Here is a 6,000-nt window from a genome sequence, read left to right on the forward strand (position 1 = left end):
CATGTCCGCGGAAACTGGTCCGCGGACCAGTTTCAGCGGACATCTTCGGTCGTGTGTACGAGGCCTTGTTTCCTTTTTTTTTTTTCAAAGTGCAGCAATATTTTAAAGAACCTTCCTATATGTTAACCCAATCACCAAGAACTCATATAAGGGATGAAAAAATATATAGTAATTTCAAAGGTAAATTTCAGCATTTTTAAATCTGCATCTTTCTTCACAATAATATTTGGAGGACAACACTCTATCGCTCTATCCCTACAGTATCTCTTAATTGTACTTTTGCAATTTTACCACGTCACACAGACTTCTGGGACAACAAGTGGTCATATCAACACACATTATGCAGGTATGCTGCCCTGTTGTCACCATCAGGAAATATGCCATGAGAAATGCTATGCAGGCTTCACTGGTGTGCCTATATGGCTGGGAGTGGCTGGAAAGAGGCTGCAACAAAGCAGCAGTACTTATATGTTACAAAAAATATAAAAGGTGAACATAAATATTAGAAAATATTATGATTTATGATGCACTTTTCAGTCTTTTAACTTTTCAGTTAGGGTTTACATCTCCTTTACCTCCCTGGCGGTATGATTATTTCAGAAAAAAGGTGCTGAAAGCGGTACCATTATTTGCAAGGAAATTTGCCGTTTTATACTGTAGGCCTGTAATTCTTAGGAATAACACATTTAAATCTGACCAAACAAGAGTCTAGTAGGCATCCCGGGTATGAAATTTTTTTAAAAACAAAATTATAAATTATAATATAATAAATAATTATAAATAATTATAACAAATAATAATATAATTATAAAAAAAATTATTCAATAATGTAATCAACTCAAAATCACTGAAATTTGCAGTTGCAGAATTGTCGCTGTCATTACTTTTATTTTTTTATGACGAATTTCCCCACAAATCGCTATCGCACAATTCTGCAAGTGATTATAATTTATTATCGCTGTTTTCTAGCTGCTCTAAAACCATTTTTGACATAAAGGGACACTTTTGGTTGCTATGGACAATCTACAGTTTGCAGGCAGAAAGAACAGTTTTTATTATATAAAAGTACATGTAGGGCACTGGACAGACCACATGGGACAAGGGGGGTCCCATGTATACAGTATACTGTATGTAATGTGTTTGTTTACCTTTTTGAATTTGGCGCCGTTCTCCGCCCCTCGTGCGTCATAACGTCGCAGGGAACGGAGATCGGCGGCACACAGAGGCACTGTGTGAATCAAAGCGAGGTCCCACTCGCTCACACAGCGCGGTGGCATCGCTGGATCCAGGGACAAGGTAAGTAAACCAAGCCTGTGGATTCAGCGAGGCGAGCCCGAGTCTGACTCGGGGTTACCGATCGCAGCACAAAAATGTAACCACGAGTCAGACTCGGGAATACCGCCAGGGGTGTTAAAGCAGGTAGTAAAACCTTTGTGATTTTTACCTATAATTAGGTATAATGAATATCTCCTAAACATGCACCGTATACTGTTCACTCTGAATGCAGCCGCTGACATCACTGGTGCATGCGCTCTGAAGGTCGGGGATACCGTCCCGGACCTTCAGAGCTTCTTGCCGGAACTGAGGGCTCCCGTACACATTAGGGTGAGTGATGTCATCGTGGCTCCAGCCACTCACAGCGCCGGAGCCTGTGAACCCAGAAGAAAGACAGATGGAAGATGTCAGCTCTCTCAGAGGTGACAGCGCATCACTGGAATGGCTTAGTTCTAACATAAGTATTTCATAATGTGCTAGTATGCGATGCATACTAGCACTACTAGCACATTATGCCATTGTCTAACAGGTGTTTTTTTTACTTCTGCAGCGGTATACTACTGCTTTAACCTTCTGGTGATTTTGTGTTCCTATATTTGGTAATCATCCTGGCTTTCAACTTTACCCAGCAGGAAAGCCAGGAAGCCATACGTTTCTACAAGCGGAGGTTAGGCGGGTTGACATTACTCTTGAATCTATTGTGGAAACCTTGCATTTTGTAGCCTGTTCTCTTGGAACATGCGACATAGCACACTTATTCATCAGCTGCCATCCTATAATAGGGGATGGCTTAAGTGTTTACATGACAATCACCTGGTTTGCAGCCCTAAAGCCAGAGAGGCCACAGTTGATGGGGCTTAGGTAGCTAGGCAAGTAAAACCTCTGTTTATATTGTGAATTGTTAGCCAGGGTCAATTAGTTTTTTTAATGTTGTGTAGCACTACCCCCGGAGAAGCTGCTGGTTGTTTTGGGTGGCACATTTACCTCGTGGCTCTTCCGAATTCCTAGGGGTGAATGGTGCATATAGCAGTAGTAAAGGAATGTCCGCAACACGTGTCTTTTCTGTGCTCTTTATTACCCAGCCGGGTAAAAACAATGAACCGGTGATAAAAGGATATAGTTTGGAAGAAGAAGGAGAACAGCAGATTCAGGCGTAGTATTTGGAACAGTCCTGTTCCCATACGTAACACTTTCCGTACCACTTCTGCCTGAGTCTTTTTTACCCGGACAGGCCTCTCTCACTGACCTGGCAGCCGGAGTATCACTCGAACCTTTTGAGGAAAAGTCTCTGCCACAGACCCTCCTTGGAATGAACTTGGATTTGAGGAAAAGTCTCTGCCACAGACCCTCCTGGAATGGACTTCAGGGAGACACCTCTGCCACAGGCCCTCTCTGATTGCAAATGCAGAGGCAATCCTCCTCGGAAGAATTACGCCTGGATCTCCTTCTTAACGCCGCCTAGTTACCGACTGACAGGTGATCAATCTCTCAGTGTCCGGCTACCTTGATCCCCGGTGGTTTGTTGAAATCCTTTTGGACTGCCAGCCTCTCATTGGCGCTCCTCAGATGGACTCCCCTCCAAACAGCTCTACCACTTGGGATCTTCAAAAGTGGGAACCTAGTCGATCACTGCTCAAACGTTATGGACCAACATGGTCCCCGAACCAGGAACACCGCGTGGCATGCGCGCCCCCCCGGCCAGGTAGGCCATAACGCCGGGCCATCGTGATGTGGTCACCCTAAAGACGGGTGCCACACTGGAAGAAGCACCCAGACTTAATGGCGTCTGTTCCATAAGTACCCTCTCCCAGCATGTTCAGCGAGGACACTCCTTCCTGATTGGCTGCTGGAAAAGAAAACTCAAGTCTCGACTCTGCTGCTGCCACCTGTCGCCCTGGGGTGGGATAGCACAACAGAATGAGCACACAGCACAGCCAAGCTGAAACAGAGACCCTATTTAAACATTGTAATTTGGATAAGAGTCATTAGTACTCTGATCGCCCTCTAAATTTCAGTAGCACCGGTACTTGGAAGTAACCAGACGCTACAGTTGCAGGCTAGCTGGTAAGTGTGCTGGGTAATTTTTGTCTGTTGCGATGTGCATTGCCCTTTCATGTGCACCTTACTTCAAAGGCTAGTTATAAATTGGGCTGGTTGCCATCTTTTTTGTCAGTAGGGCAAGTAATATGCAGTCGGGTAAGAGGACCTTAATTGTCAGGACTGGCATGCAGGCTGCCAGGAGTCTATTTCTATGCAGCTTCTCCAGAAGACTCAAATACTATGAATCTTTTCCCCAATTGCAACCAGAGTACTCTAGTTCCAAGGGAGGTAGCCCTCCTGTGTCCATGAGCCTGGGATCCCTCCAGCTGTTTGCCTGTGTTGACAGGCCGATAGGAAGTGTAGTTGTCCACATGTAATTGCACATGAAGCAGTTACATCTGAGTGGCCCTGGACACAAACGCTCTGCATCCACGGCTGCTCATCTGTCCCTAATGGCATGTCTCTGCTTAACGTGCAATTACATACAAATACCTGCGATTGCTTGTCAAACTGTCATTGTAAAGGCTTCCTGGCCATGGCTGATCACAAACACATCCTTGCCGATGCATGGCCCGAACTGACCATGTACATGAGATAGTAGTAGGAGCAATAAGCCTAAAAGTGAGGAAAAAACTACAATATTAGGTCAATGTCAGATAGGGTCTGTACAGAAGATTTCAGCCCTTGTCACTCATAGGAAAAGCATTCCGCAGTAGATTTTTAAAGTGGGTTTGACCGGCGTCTAGGTGGTGATATGCCATCTCCTCACTGCCAGTTTTTTTCTGAAAAAGGCTACAACACTGCTACACAACTGAGTGCATAGGACGCACTTGCGGCACGGTTGCAGTGCCGAACAATCTATCTGAGTGTGTCATGCCACTGAATGCAACAGGGGGTTTAATTTGTGTCGTGGCCATGAAGCAAAGCATTATGGCTACAGCATGCGTACAGTCCCGAGCAGCTGAATTCCCTTGTTTAGGTGGGTGGTCAGAGGGTGGTGAAACTGCAACTCAACCGCCTGCTTTTATCACCTTCCCCCGGCCACCTGTGTGAACATACAGTAATACGAAGTAAACAAAACTGGCAGTTCACAAAAATGCACTTACAGAAATATTTTTCCATCAGATCAAAAATTCTCTGTAAAACTTCCAAAACTGGCTCCAGTCACTCACTGCTCAGTCTCATAGTTTTTTTTTCTCAAGGAGACATAGACAGCAGAATAAAAACAACCAAGGACTCTCCTAAGGCATGGTTTTCTAAGAAATTATTTGATTCTCTCTGTTTTGTCTTTGCACTAGTCATCACAGGAAATACTAGCAATTAAAGTAAAAACAGTGAGCTCATGTCGTGAAATATAGTAAAAAACTGAGTAAATAGCAATGGTTGATTTTTCAGGCAAAAGTGGCTAAACGACAAGGCTCTTGAGGAACACAGGCCAATCACAGGTTTCACCACCATTCTAGTGCTTTACTCTTTAAAGACATTGAATATATTCTAAAAAAATTCTCTGGTATAATATATAATTACTCTACAGTTGTTAAGAAGATAAGCAGCATGCAGCAGTAAAAAAAATTAATACGGAGAGCACTATGGTTCTACTTTTTATTACATGCATTATCTGGGAGTGATCTTCCTATCGTGAAATACCATATCTATTGGAGTGGCCAGGACTCACTCTGTACCAGCCTTGTGTGCCTGAAAGGAAAGGTGTATATGACCCCCTATAACCAAAGGGTCCACACTGTGAGGTGAGCGGCCATCATTTAGCATTGGTGGAGGTGTCACACAGTCACGAAGATTTCGGCATGCTTTTATTCATATATCTACACTAAATATCCCACGGAGGGTGTTTTATTGATATGTGGACTTGATTTATAGCGCTGCACCATCTGTTTTTACATTTAACATGCAGCAGTATACTGAAAATGAACAAGTTTCCGCCAAATAAAATATAAAAGATACAATAACATTTTCACGTGATGAGCTTTCGAAGGTAAAGGGTCCACTGTGGAGATAAGTCAGAACTGAAAACTGAGGGCTATGTAAAGATACAATTCTTGCCTTACCTTACTTTGATTATATCTGAGACCCATTTTCCGACGGTTCTTAACTTGAGAGTCAGTCAGTACCAGGGAGAACAGCGGAGAACAGGGAGAACATGTTTAACCCCTGGCATTTGTCTTTGCCAATATTTCACTGACAGGCGCTCTAGTCTCCTGGTTCAGTTATCTACATGTATTATGTGAAGTCCAGTTATTAATTAACTGCAGGCCAGGGAGCAGCCAAAAGGGAGGTATGCTGGTAGAGACAGTATTAGTATTAAACGCTGCAGCTCCTCCCAGATCCTAGACATTCCATATGTATTTCCTGTATGCCATTTGTAAGCAATTTTCCATAACACAAGTCCGCACATTCTTTCTCATTTGTTTTCAATGTTTTAATGCACTAAAAAAATATATCCCTATATCGCATAGTGAAAGCTGGTATTTGACTAAGTAGCATTAAGTGTCTGTTCGAAACATGAGTTTATTAGTCCAGTGTAATGTCACCACCTGGAACAAGCATGAAGTGATTTGATCGCAGTACACACACTGTCATTGTAGTCCACTCTATGTTGGGCAAAAGAGTATTGCTAGGATGAAGAAGCACTGCCCAGCTATGTACAAGCAATAGTGTTTAGGAAGG

The 6,000-nt window shown here is 43.4% G+C and overlaps 1 protein-coding gene across 2 annotated transcripts in view; it reads right to left on the bottom strand.

Moving 5' to 3' along the window:
• The window catches only part of OCEL1 (occludin/ELL domain containing 1), a 47,105-nt gene extending 41,469 nt beyond the window's left edge, over positions 1 to 5,636 (bottom strand). Inside the window, exon 1 of one of the 2 annotated variants that reach the window (XM_040321337.1) lies at positions 5,387 to 5,636. The gene's annotated coding sequence lies outside the window, so the exon portion shown is untranslated. Of the gene's footprint in view, positions 1 to 5,381 lie in introns of both variants that reach the window. The other variant, XM_040321329.1, reaches the window with a different exon arrangement.
• Between the last annotated feature and the right edge of the window lie 364 nt (positions 5,637 to 6,000).

Source organism: Rana temporaria, chromosome 1, assembly GCF_905171775.1.
Source record: "Rana temporaria chromosome 1, aRanTem1.1, whole genome shotgun sequence".
In the NCBI taxonomy this organism is placed as follows: Eukaryota; Metazoa; Chordata; class Amphibia; order Anura; family Ranidae; genus Rana; species Rana temporaria.